The sequence below is a fragment of the Osmia lignaria genome, chromosome 15 (genome assembly GCF_051020975.1).
Source record: "Osmia lignaria lignaria isolate PbOS001 chromosome 15, iyOsmLign1, whole genome shotgun sequence".
Taxonomy (NCBI): domain Eukaryota; kingdom Metazoa; phylum Arthropoda; class Insecta; order Hymenoptera; family Megachilidae; genus Osmia; species Osmia lignaria.
In genome coordinates this window covers 5,059,684-5,073,780 of record NC_135046.1, presented here as the reverse complement: position 1 = coordinate 5,073,780, position 14,097 = coordinate 5,059,684, and the positions used below count along the sequence as shown (strand labels likewise).

The 14,097-nt window shown below is 44.2% G+C and overlaps 1 protein-coding gene across 11 annotated transcripts in view; it reads left to right on the top strand.

Moving 5' to 3' along the window:
* The window catches only part of LOC117600066 (cell adhesion molecule Dscam1), a 150,657-nt gene that overhangs the window by 71,135 nt on the left and 65,425 nt on the right, over nucleotides 1–14,097 (top strand). The window contains exon 1 of one of the 11 annotated variants that reach the window (XM_034315026.2): nucleotides 3,028–3,185. The exons of the other annotated variants lie outside the window; for them this stretch is intronic. The gene's annotated coding sequence lies outside the window, so the exon portion shown is untranslated. Of the gene's footprint in view, nucleotides 1–3,027; nucleotides 3,186–14,097 lie in introns of those variants that run through there. 11 annotated transcript variants of the gene reach the window in all.

The window sequence follows — 14,097 nt, the reverse complement described above, 5'->3', positions numbered from 1 at the left end:
AGGAAACGAGCAATTACTCTGTCCTGTTAAATGGACATCTCTCGGAACACGCGTTAGTTTGCGTGAATTTCACGAACGCACGTACTAGCGTATTTGTTACCCTTTTCTGAGCTATTATATTGTAAACTGAAATTTGCCGATTACGAATGAATTTTTAAATCCTCTTTGGATTTCCACCTGTAGATAACACTGTGTGTAACATCGATGTCCCCAGTGTAGTCGACGTAGAAGTAGAAGAAAAGCGAATTACAGAGCAGTGGAACTTGGTCCCTTCAGAGACTTTCGTAGCTCGAGGTCTGCGACCTCTCGAGTTTCGACTTTTGACACGTTCTACATGTAACCGTTCGTGTAGCGACTTTGCATCTAACTGTGTTCGTCGGTTCGTGCTTGTTAACTAGTTAAAGCCATTGTGTTGGTACGACGGAGCGTATGGGCAGCGAGGCCTTGCCCTGGCTTGCCTGGCGGCGCCGCGCGGCGCCCAGAGACGTATCTGGAGATGTCTGGAGACTGGAGACGCGAACGACTTCGTCGAGCGACGTGGTGCAGGCACACAGGAAGCTTTGTAGATGAGATGAAACGCGTCGGAAACAAGGGGCTCCGTGGGTGGAAAAAGGAAAAGTGATTAGGTCGGGAACGTCAGCCTTCCCAACCCTTCCTCTACCTTCAACCTCTTCCTCTTCGCCATCGTTTCTGGCGCAGCCCCGACTCCCAGTCGATAATTAACAAGCCAGGCCAGTCGAGTCACTTAGGCGTACTGCGTCGTCGTCTTCCACCTCCTCCTCCATTCTCCTTCGCTTGGTCCTTGTTGTCGACTTCCTACCGCGTCCTTCTTGCACCCGTAATTTCCACCCTTACCGCGATCCTTTATTTTTTTTCCCCGCGATCCGGTTGTCTCCGTTTCGCTGCACGTCGAAGCCAACGCTGCGAACAGCGGGTTAATTGTTAACGAGAAAAGTTTGCATTTTCGAGTGCAAATCCCCGCCACTCCGACGCTCTTTACCCTCCTTCCAATCCACCCTATCCATTTCTCTCTCTCACCCTCTCTGTTCATGTATTCCGTTAACAAATTCCGTGAATCCGTGGATCGTTGTCGATCCTCCATCGTTTTCTCCAGCTACGTCTACCCTCTCTCTAGCCCGATGGACTCTACGGATCGACTTTCTCATTGTCCGCCGTGAATGCAGCTCGTTTTAACCTTTTGCCCGGTATACGATCTTTGTTGTTAGAATTGCCACCGATGGGCTAACGCGAGCGGAACTCGCGATCATCCAGCCTCTCGACTCTTCCCCCGTTTTCCTCCTCCCTTCTTTCTCCCTTACCTCGGGGGTAGCGTCGTTTTCCGACGTTGTTTCGAAATTGTTACTAATTGAAGCACCGTTTCAGCTTTCCACTCGTATCCGCTCGCTCTTCTGCTTCGGAATAACAACAATAAGTTTCGAACGCGAACTGTACACCGACGGCTGATGATTTTTAATGTTTTCAAACTTTTCGACTCGTAGCGGGGCAAACTCGCGCCCGGCTTCCCTTCGATTCGAAGCTCATCGTCGGATTGAAAATTCTCGGCTAGGAAACGGCGACGAAGCGAAAGGGTTGTAGGAGCGGCGGTTGAATTTATTGGTGTTGTTGCAAAGCGGCCTGCCGTTACTTGGGCGGAAAGGTGTCGCTTTTGATCCGGGGACACCGCCTCGTCTCTTTGCGCCTTTCTCTTTTCGGTGTAAAGCCCACGGGGCAAACGGATGTACAGCGGATTTTTCGTTTACACGCCTCGGGTATCTGTTGTGTGAACCGGGTGCAGCCTGTCGAGTTCTTTGAACCCGCGCGCCGACGATCCCTCATCGCAAACGCGCTCTGCTTCTCTTCTCTTTCCGTTTCGGGCTCGCACGCGAACCCCGTTTTGCTCTCACAGTCGTCGCTTCGACAGGAGCGCTCGAATTCATAGTAGAAGGACGTAAAATAAAACCGGAGCGAGAGAGCGGAACGTCCGATGGTATCCGGTAACGAGAGTATCGAGAAGGACGAACCAGCATCCGGAAGGACCAGCGAGCCCCGGAACGCGTACGAAGCTCGCCTCGACACTCGTTAACGAATACTCGATGAAACTCAGCTTGCGAACGCGCTATCGGCTCATGTTTTTCCTCCTCCGCTCTCTACCTTTCGCTTTCACGCCGCTTTAACGTCAGTTTTTCCAAGGGAAGAAGGAGAAAAATTAATTTACGCCGCGTGGCACCTACCGCGAGCAGCCGAACCCTATGAAAAGCTTTAGCCGAGGCTGTACCGGCAAGAGAAACGGGGGTAAACCGAGAGGGGTACAGGGAGACAGAGAGAGAAGGAAGAGAGCTAAGAGGAAGAGAGGGTAGCAGAAGCAAGGCAGAACCGTAGGGTGCGTCAAGAGTATAAGTGCACCAGAGGGGGTGACTGCTACCACCATCCCCGTTCTAGTACCTAGGGAGGGTTGAGTTTCCTATGGTTTAATTGGGCGCGAAATCATTTCCGATGCAATGCGCGCGGATGCAGCCGCGACGACGAGTAATCACCGTAAAAGCTCGACTTCTCTTTCCATCCTCTTGCTTCCTCCTATCTCTCACGCTCTTTTCTCTTCCTTTCGTTTACTTCGCTGCCCCCCCTCTCACGTTTTATTTTCTTTCTTTCTGTCTTTCACCCCTCGCTGTACGCACGCTCGTCTTATTTCACGCTCGTATCGTTTCTCGAGTCAAGACTTAAAAAAAAGCCACGATCGATATGCGTATTGTCACTGGTCTGCGGGTCCAATTTTCTTTTCAAATTTTCACTGTTACGCGTGGATACGAAATAGACCGTTTGCGACCAATCTTTGAAGGTCGGTACGTGCTCGGAAAAATAAAGTCTGTCCGGGATCATTAGGATACCTGAGAAACCGGCAGAGTTGAGACCGCGCTCGAGAATGGGATAATCCCCTTGGATAAACACGCGAATTATCGGTGAGTGGTGAGCAGCGGCACACGTGTCGAAGCGCGACTGTACATTCAGTCGTTCTTGAGCCGTCTCCGAGACAGTGTACGTTCGGTAAGCCGAATAAAAGGAATTTATTCTCAATCCGCGTGTGCATTTACGTGTTCACATCTCACCAATCCCTAGTGCGTCGCTACACTCATCATATAAATGTGGAAGGAGAATTATGTTCGTTTGATTGCAGTGTTTAATCGAAGGTAATGAATATAATTCAATACGATTTATTGTTTAAGAGTTGCTCGTTATCGTCTCGTTGCTGACCGCGAATTGTTCACCTGGATAATTGCCTCAGATAATTCTCGAATTCGTCGATTAAAAATAGCGCTATTTCAGAGTCATTATATCAACGCATCACTAACCTACATAGGTTGGGTTTGGTTATACCTCTTTTCAACTGATTTCTCGTTGGGGCCCTTATTGTAGACATTTACCTAACATTTTTTTTTTGGTTTGAATTTGCATTCCAAGTAGATATGACTTTTAGTGTGTTTATTCTGTTTTTAAATGATGCTTTTTTTCGAAATAAAGTACTGCGTGTAAAAACCGGTCTCTTTTAATTGCTCGCGTCGAATGAGGAAGATACTAAATCCAGTTTCAGAGGAGCACGTGTCACAAACATTTCCTTCGTTTTGAATATTCATCTGAAATTTACTTTTAAAGTAACGCATACATTCGACGCTGCAACCACTCTTGAAATGTAGGAAAATTCATTAAAAAACATGAGTTTAATAATTTCTGATCCAAAAGAAATAAATCATTGCGACATGTTAACCGAATCGAGCTCAACATTGGCTCGATCGCTGGATCACGAGCACTTCCGGTTGGAACGCGCGATACGGTGTCGCTCGATCTTCATTTAAAGCTTGTTTTTCAGCGAAATAACTCGAACGGGAACGAGGCGACACGCGCTTTTAAAAATTATTTAAATTCATCGAGCGGAAGCGTATCTCTCGCGATTCGGTGCAGTAATGGCATCGTGGATTTATGAATCGAAGCGCGGCGATATAATCGGTCACGGTGTATTAATATTATTGCAAGCATTTTATTCTGTCACATAAATAATAACGGGTGCTGGCGATATTAATTTTATCCCGTGTGTTCGATGACTGTGCACAGATTTCAGTAACATAGGCGCGGTACACGCCTCCGCAGCCACAGAACGGAAATGCGCAAATTGCACGCCATCATCGTCGCCATTGGATTTCCGATATTCGACAATTTCCGTGGAACGGTCACGCCAATGCAGACGCTATTAAAGTGGCGGCGCGCTTGTACTCGATTTAAAATTAATTACGCCAAATTTAAGAGTGGTCTTCATCGATTCTTTACAGCGGAAACGCGTTTCATCGCCGCGACTAATTACGCGGGACAAAGTGGTTGGGTTTTCATTTCTCCTTGCTTCCAACTCAATCGAGAACGTTCGAGTGTAGAAAGTTACATGTTTGAAATTAGCAATTTTCGCTACAGTGAAAATGGTCAGGTATAGTCATACATGTTGCTCGCAAGCAGAAATGTAACGACGCTATGAGAAAAAATTAATGAGAAATATGAAGTACAAGTTTTTTGAACGAGGATCCCTTTTTGAAAAATTCTCAAGTGACACGTTCACTTGATTACGGTTTTCCTTAATGATCATCGTTATAAAATATTCACTTCTTTACTTGCATTACTCACGTTCCGTAATCAGGAAGAAGGTTTTCTTTATAACAGTTTCATTTTATTAGTTTGAACATTATCGGGAATATTGCTCGTTTTGTGTACGATAAAAATATTCATGCGATTGTGAAGTAAAATATACGGAAAAGATACAAGTACAGTTATCAAGCTGATATTTTATTCAATCGGCCGTATTTTTGCCCGACAAGCAGTCGCTTCTGGTGAATCTATTATTTCGTTCGTTTCTTTACGATCTCTCCACACCTATCGCTATTCTTCCCGAGGAATTTAACAGTCTTCCGTGACACGATAATAGTCTCCGGAGTGCGATCCATTGATCGCAAGCCGGAGCGTATCATTCGTTCGCTCGTCCCGCGTGTTTCACGCTTAATTTTCGAACGGTCGAGAAGCTGCAAGGAAAAAAAGTTCGATCGCATAGAAGGTATCGCTTTTCCGAGTGAAAAGCGTGTACGCAGGTGGATGGATTACAACGTTGGCGAACGCGATTCACGGCGGATTCGCTCGTTGATTCTCGGCCGTGTTTGCGAGATGCTGGTAGTTGCATACGTATGTACCTACATAGAGAGATAGAGAGCTATCGCATATTATAACGCGGCGTCAACAGCTTTGTGTTCGGTCGGTGAAAAGCACGACCTGCTGGCCAACTATCACGTCCGATGGTTAAAGTATACCGTGTATAACGAGGATGCTTTGTAAGTCGCTTTTCCGTTCCTCATCCTGGGCTTGTCATATCGTTATCGCGAGAAAGTTAAATGGAGGAACGGAAGGTCGTTGACGCGGGAAATACAAAGGGCAGGAAATTGCAAAAATACTCGTAGGACTGGACCGCTTTATTTTAATAGCGATTCTCGGAAGACGCTCGTCGCCGCATCTCCAGTAAATTAAATTCGATCAATTAAATATATTGAATTGTCTCGAGTCTACTCCCGAAGGGAACCAGACACGATATTCGCGTAAATACGCGACTCTTCCGAACTGCAAATGCAATTCTTTTTTTCTACGATGACTCTGTTCCAGAGTATCCGACGAAACTAAATTATCACCTGTCGTAATTTAACCTAATGGGTTTATGCAATAATATAAAATTTGGAATGTTATATGGAAATCCATTAACGTATAACTCAATTAATTAAATTGAACGTAGTTGGCAGAAATTGAGAATTTACAGTAGAGCATTATTCAGGGATTGTAATTCTAACCCGTGGAAAATCAGCTTTCTGTACACGATAATTATACTCTTGCGAAATTTCCATGTATATTTAATCAAGAATCCTTTATCAAGCAGGAAAATAGACTACAATGTTTCGTTCCATGGTGGATACGAAAAAGTAGGTTAATCATACAAATTATTTCGCGTGAAACTTAATTACAACTCAGTTTATCATCATTAATCCTCTCCGAAGCTGATTAACCTACTCTTTGCAACTCTTCGAGAATATGGGTTACTGGTTACTATAGGTTCCGATATTGTAGCTCCAATTGTCTAATTAATTTTTTAAGTATGTTAGGAAGAGATTCGAAACTGATTCGATTCTAGTGCTTTTAATACACATCGCTAGATAATTCTATGCAATCAGAAGTCGACATACGTCCAATTAAGAATGTTTTCGATTAAATTATTGACGGATCTGATTAATCGCTGTATGGGAAATTTAATTGTTTGATACGATTTATTTCCTCAGTCGCGGCAAATGAACCGATAGTATTCATCGGTCGAAGGAAACGCGGTAGGATCGTACAACAGGGTTTTGCAAGGTTGTAGGAAACTTGGCGCAGCTGCTACCGTCGTCGCTCACCTTCTCGCCCGCAATTTATGCTAAGTGAATTAACATTGATCTGGCCGGGAAATATGGGTTCGTTCCGGCAGACAGAGGCGCGCACTTCGCGCTTCCATCCTTCCGCTCCTGGCATATTCGAATTTTACGCGCGCGCACACGTTCATACCAGCTTGCCATACGTCGTCCTCCGAGCGTTACGAAGCTTTCGTTCAGTCGGTTTAACGCGGACAGGAAGCAGCCCATGAAAGGGTAGCGAGTCTGCCGACATCGAGCGTACACAAAGTCACTGTATAAGAATCAATTAAATTCATTCGGATGTTCGTGGAACGCGATTGAAAAATGTCATGCGCTATTTTGTTGCGAAAGTTACTCTTAAATTACTTTTACTTCAAATAGATTATATTTTACTAAAATAGGACTATAATTAGATACTGTATAATAGGTGAACCTTTGTTTTGAAACGCATAGATACTACGATGTTAATGAAAATATCATGGGTAAATTCGTGATTAACATTGTCGAAACAAAATATTACGAGGCTCTTTCTATCTGATGAACTGAAAAGGCAGCATTACCAGTTCTTGTAACCGAGCAAAGCTATTACAATGCAACCGCATAATAAGTAAATAAACCGTTTGAAGATAGTTGTTGATAAAAAGGACGTTTAATAGCAAAGCACGTCATCCGGCTAGCTTACCGCATGACAATGCTCCGCTAGGGAAACAATAACAGAGCTTTGAATGAAATATTTCATCGCAGCTTACGTACTCTCCCAGTATTACTGTTTCACATTATCACTTATCTCAAACAATACAACACAATCTTCTTTGGAACATAATTTTGGAACGAAATTATTTTACATGAAATGTGAATAATTGTTCGAAACTGTAAATAAACGATTTCTCTTTTGGTTTTTGAAATTCTGTTATTGTTATCCGTTCGTGTTTAATTAAATATATTTTGCGGTGATTTTCTCTGGCGTAACAATACGGGGGGAAAAAATTGTATTGTGATTTCGATTACACGAGCAGTTTCAATGGGAAACGGCAGTGTAGTGATCGGTGAGTTAACGAGCTGCACGATAGAGAGATTCACAAAAATATTTTCATACGATACAGAAGCATGAGGCGCAAAATTATTACCATGATGCCACAATATCGCACGATAACCAATTAACCCGCACCGTTCGGTCAATCGATACGATGCATCGTTTCTAGCAATGATCAGCCCTGCACACGATATTTCGTCTCTGTATCAATTTGACAGTACAAATTAAGCCGACTGTGCGCTTCAAACTGATCGTTAAAAATTGTTGCTAAACATGGCCGGTCAGGCGCGACCAAAAGGTCACCGATGTTCCTCGATATAGTGTATATAGTAGCCCGGAAACCAATTAACCTACATTCGTCCCACGACTGCATTTCAGCCCGGTGATCCTCCTCCCCCCTAATTATACGCGTGCAGTTCGCTGCACGTTTTATATTTAATATTGGAGCAACCGAAGATTAACGTGTACAAATTTCCGGCGAACGGATCGAAATGACGAGGTATTAAAAATATCTTTCTCATTACAAAAAATATTTGGAAAGTAAAATTTGGAAAATGAGTATGCAAATGAATTCAATCAGAGTCAGTACGATAAACGAATTCATCGATTGCTTCGATGTTTCCCTCTTCGTATCGAGCCGGTTGTGGACGATTGCCTTTGTTCATCGTGTTCATTCACTGTTTCCCCGGCTCGATATTAATCTGCTTCGTGTCTGGTGCGCTCGGAGGACATTGCGAGAGAGAAAAATGAAAGAGTTTCGGGAATGTGACACGAGCCACTCCATTCGGAGGGTAATAAAAGCCGTGGTGTGATCGAGAAGTCGAATCGAAGGAACGCGGAGTGCGTTCTATTCGCTCGTAGACACGGAACAGTGTAATCTGGGGGAAACGTATAGCCTCGAACGAAGCTCGTTCAGCTTTTTTCCTTCGAATCGGTAACAGATTGCGGCGATTTCGAAAAAGAGGAAAGTCCAGACTGATATACGCGGGACCTGTTACCCTTTTTCCCTCTGCCCCGATACATTCCGCGCTCGGCTATCCTATCTGTACCGAAAATGGTATTTTAAATCGATTGATCGGTGACTATAAGTTTTACCAAGACCAGGCTATGCGAAAATAATTGCCAGATACGAGCTGTAAGCTACGGCCGCGTTTCCGTCTCCGTTCAAATCCTTTCGCTCGAAATTGTTACGAATTTCCACTACTTCAGCTCGTTGCCAGGCTGTGTGTCGTTGTTAAACAGTAGAATAGAGTCTAAATCAATCTACATTGCAGCTTCAAAGTGTCGAATCTGATTGGCTTTAACCTTGTCTATTTCGTTTTCGGTTCGAAGCGCATGGATATTGAATTGCTTGATTCAATAAAGCGTTCGCATCTTCTAAAACGGCAGTTTTGTGAATATATAAATGAACAACAAGGATTTCTACCTTGACATTTCTTTAAAATTAACCTTTGTTCAACTGATCTCCATAGAGCTAGAAAATTTGTAGGATAAATACCTTTTCTAGGCCACTTTAACTACGGCGGAAATATTTGAAGCGATAAAGTTGGGTAAAACATCCTGTACTATATGCAATTTAACAAGATAATAAAAAAGAAAAAAAAAATGTAACAAAAATGTTCTTCATCTAAAGTATTCGCGCCGTTTTATCCGTACAATATTCGTTTTATATGCTTTTTCTTAAATCGTACTTGCCGGCTAATTTGACGCGATATTTGATTCAGGAGTTATTTTTGCGGAAAATTTCTCTTGTTCACGGTTAATTCTCTTTCGTTCCCCTTTTTTTCTCGTTTTTCTTTTCTTTTTAATCAAACAGAGGGATGCGCATCTGATTTTATCAAGCGTGTTGTAACAAGTTTCATGAATTTTATTAGTCGACGTTGAAACGCAGCGCGCTGACACAGAGGGAAGTGTGTCAGATAGCAGCCGGTCGAGCCCACCTACCCCAATCGATATTCGCTAACATGGCACGCGAAATTCGCGCGATTTAAAATGCGCGCGTCGCGAACAGCCCCGAAATGAACGCGGCATTTCACGTCAAAAGTAACTCTCTTGTCGATATTATAGTCGACGCAGGCCGATTGTAATTTCGTGTTATCAACTCGTCGACTGTCGTGGAGGATCATCGTCCACGCCTCGATTAAACTAAATAATAAATAATTTTATTCGAAGCTTCGCGTGCGAAATTCGCAACGATTTGTCAGTCTTTAGTAGATAAAAGCTTCCAGAGGCCGGGGCGAAACGGTGCTTCTTTTTAAAGCCGAAACTGCTGCGAAATTACGGTAATTGCGAACGATCAGGGAGAGAGAGACGCTCGGTTTTAAAGCTGCTCCCTGCAACGCGATATGCAAACTCGAGCAAACAGCCGGCAAGATATTCCGCGAAAATTAAACGTTTCGTGATCGTGAAAAACTGGTCGGTTAAATTGTTTATCGGTCGTACTGCGTGCTCGATAAATGCGATCTTTAATTCCGTATATTTGCTCCTGTAATGGATATTCTCGTGAACTAATTTATATTTGTATTTCGTATACCAAATGGAACATTTCTGCGTGGTGTGTTTTCATCGCGCGATGGTGTATCGCGTCGATTACACGTATGCGCTCTAGCAAAGTGCGTAATCTCGATGAAAAATTAGAGTCAACATTTGCCGAACGAAATAGAGGCTGCATCGAATAAATCAGTAGGGATACGCTTTTTCAAAGCAGCCTCGCCAACCACCGAACGGATTAATTCCATCGGGTACATGTGATATTACCAGCGATTCGGCTATCAAATTGCACGGATAATCGTTGGGGTGTATAATATTACGAGTGCATCGAACAACCACGAATTCCAGAAAATTACGGAAAATTCCGTTGCAAAATTATAATCCCTCTATTGACGTAAAATACGTCGATGAAAGATTGATTGAAACTTGATTAATCCGAATAAGAAGAAAAACGGAAGGGAGCAGCTTTCGAAAAGTAATCTATGACGAACAAGGGATCGGAATACGCGTATCAGCTTCCACATCGATCGGGGAACTTTCGCAAAGGATAGTCCCTCTTCAATCCACGCGATATCGCTCTTTCGTTTGATCTTTTCAACGAGATTTCTATTCTCCTCCCGGCGAACTATAATATAGTGTCTTAAATCGGGACACGACTGGCCGAGAATTTAATTTTCCTTCGAGGAAATTGTAATAACGGGTGCTAACTTTCTCCTCGATAAAGGGGGATTATGTAGATACACAAAAACGACTGCGAACGAAGGAAGGTAACTAGGGTCGGGACGGGAAACGAAGGATAAAGGGAAAGAACAAAGCGTGCTCGAGCAAACGAAGAAACCCCCGTCGAACAGAACCAAACTTTACTCTCTGCACGCTCCATTTCCAAGCGATCAGGGTACTTAATTATCCGGCGAAAGGAAGAATATTAGCCGTGTTTACGCTGGACCGTACAAAAGTGGTTCACCTGTGCGCCAGGCCAGATTGCATTCTCATCACGTAATGGGGAGGCAACGTGACGTTGCATTTTCATGAAACGTGCGCCGCGTATTTTGGAGGGCGGGGTAACAACGCCAGGGTCGCGTTCGCTCAGTTTTTTCTCCCTTTCCCGATGCTTTTTCGTTACCGTTCTTTCTTTCCGCCCCGTGTCATTCTCTAAAATGAAAGAAGAATAAATTCTCGCGTTAACGCGCATTCGCGCCGGATAACGCACGCTGAAGAGAGGCAATCCGCTTGGAATATGGAACTGGTGAACCGGTAATGCGCGAGCTCGAACCCTGCCACGGTTTCTTCCGGGTTGTTTGAAAAATATCCCTCGATTAACAATCCGTGTATCGCCCAGACAATTTTTGCTCGTGGGTAACAGTCTCGCCCAGGGTGGAGTCCCTCCAATTAGGACTACCGCATGGAAAACGAGTCGTACGCGGGAGAGAAGGTTAATTAGAGAACAGAGTTCGATCGCGCGATCAACGACGCGATCGGTGGAGAATCGAGTCAAAGGCAACGTCCCAAAGGAAGCACCGGATAAAAACCGATCGCTTCTACCATCGGTCCACGACTCCGCGTACACTGGAAGGGAAGCACGAATAATAAAAAAAATCCCGGCCACGAGCATCATTCGTAGCATTTGAAAAAAGGAAAAAGAAGAAAAGAATGACTCGTACAGGGCAAAAATGCCTTTGGGAGAAGGTGCCCTTTGATAGGGAGCCGGGACGCGAGATCGCCGATACACGCGCCGATAAGTCGCCTTCCGGTGTCCCTCAGGCGTGTTCAACTTGGGATGCGTTTGAAAAAATCGAACGAAAGGACGACGAGGAGGAACAACCGCGACAAAATTGTTAGGAAGAGGAGGGAAAGACGAACAGAAGGGTTGGCGGGTAAGAGGGTAGCTTGAGGGAGCGCTACAAAGGGACGAGGGGATCGATGCCGATGATAGACAGAGATGGGATAAAAAGGGGAGAAAGAACCGATGGAACCAATGGACGGAACTGTGAAAAAGTGGAGACATGCAGATAAATGAAGAGGATAGGGGGACAAAGTAGCAGGAATCAAGCGAGCGAGGAAGGGTGAAATATAATTGATAGCGAGAGAACTACTGGGAAAAGTGTACACGTATGCAAATGAATGATGGATAGAAAGGGGAGAAGTTCGAATAGGATGATAGATACACTATCGTTTGTAAGTTAAATACATTTGGAGCGAACCGAATATCATTAAAATCACACTAATGATATAAAATAGCAAACTGAAGCGATATACACTTTACTCTATTTACAAATGTTTTCATTAGTATGAAAAACGTGTCAACGTTTGACCGAAGTTGTAGGAAATATCCAAATACTTATGGAGGGTAGTGTACAGCAAGATAGGTGGGGCAGGAGGGAGATAACTCTAGTTGAATGGAGAAAGACAGGAGAATAGGAGAGAGAGAGAGAGAGAGATAGGAATATGTAATGGGTATGCATACGTGTGAGTTGCGACGCAGTCCCCGGGGACTGCGTTAATTCCAGGGGACCTGATTAATCGGAAACAGGACTATCGTGCAAATAGGCGCGAGATAACCCCGTCGCCCACCGCGTCCACCTATCTGCGAGCATGTCCTCTCTGGCTCCATAATGCATCCTGATGGTGGCTTCGATCGACCCCATTCCTAGATTTAGAGTTAAGTCCATGGGGTATGGGAACAGCGCGTCGGATCGCATCGATTTAATTACGATCGATCTGTCAAGCCGATGACGTTACGCAACCAACACCCACACGATATAACGCGGTTTGCCCTAAATTTCGAAAATGTCCGCATCGTATCCTCGTCTCGATTCCGGATCGACGTCTTGGCACCGATACGTCAATGTTTCTAACCCGCTTTCACGAGGAAACATTCACGCCATCGTTGCCCCACGAAGGAAGAGTTTTTCATTCATTTCGCGAGCGTGGTTCAAAGTTTCTGCACGCACCCTCAGAACTTGTCGCTTTCGCAACGGTCGTGAAAACTCGTCCTACCAAGTGGAACTTCCTTCATTTTCCAGTTTTTCTTCTTTCTTCTTTTTTCTTTTTTCGAATCCTCTTAGAAAAAGTTCCGCGAGCTTCTAAATGAAATCCAGGAGGAAGCGGCATCGATCGTGTCGCGACTCATCCGTCAGAGTCAAGGCAAAACGATAGCGGTATCGTGTGTCCTTGGAAAATATCAGAGCCCCGTTTCGTTTCGTCTCACAAAGAGAGAAACGTAACCGGCTATTAAATTGTGAAATAACTTCTCGTAGTATGGGGATATTGAAAAACTCGTAGATAGAATGGACGGAGATTTAAAGACGACGGCACGATCCGAATAGAATGCGGTTTGTGAAAAGCGTATCTACGATATCTTGCTTTCTTCACATATTTTTGATCAAACAGACAGACAATAAAACACGTTCGTTAATAATCGGGAATCGTTTCGCGTTTACAGAAGAAAGAGACTTGTTCGCGTACGAATCTCGCAACAGGAGCAATTAAAAAGGCCAGTAATTAATGGTGGAAGGTCGCAACACGAATCATTTGTAGAAATAGGAACTATTAACGCGTAGAACTTTTTAAATGCCGAGAACTAAACGAACCGTAAGCGTCCCGCCAATGGAGTTTCGGATTAAATTGCCATAAATAAAACGGCATCGCTACGGTTGCGTTCCGCGTGTTGAATTAAATGACGCAATGCGAAAGAGAACGAGAGTGGGAAAGGAAAGAAGAGAAACGCGAGAAAAACGTGAACAAAAGAGTTGAACCTATACCCTGCGACCAGCAGCGCAACGTTTGTCCACCCCTGCAGTCGTTCCCTTTAATTATATTCGAAGCAATTAACGATGGATAGGGCATAATGAACAATATCTGCGGCCAGACTGTATTTACGGCCGCGGCGGTGTGACGGGTGCACTTTGTATGCGTGCCATATTTTATCCCACAATTGAAAATAATTTACGATTTACGTGGCGCTCGGTCGGCAGCTTGTAATTAGAATGCAAAATGAGGCGAAATACGTGGAAAACTGCCTAAAATGCAGGAAGCTCGCCAGCAACGTTCGCGGCTTGCCGTCGAAATTAGAATGACGCTTTCGAGTGTCGTACAAATTGCTGAATTCACTGGTTC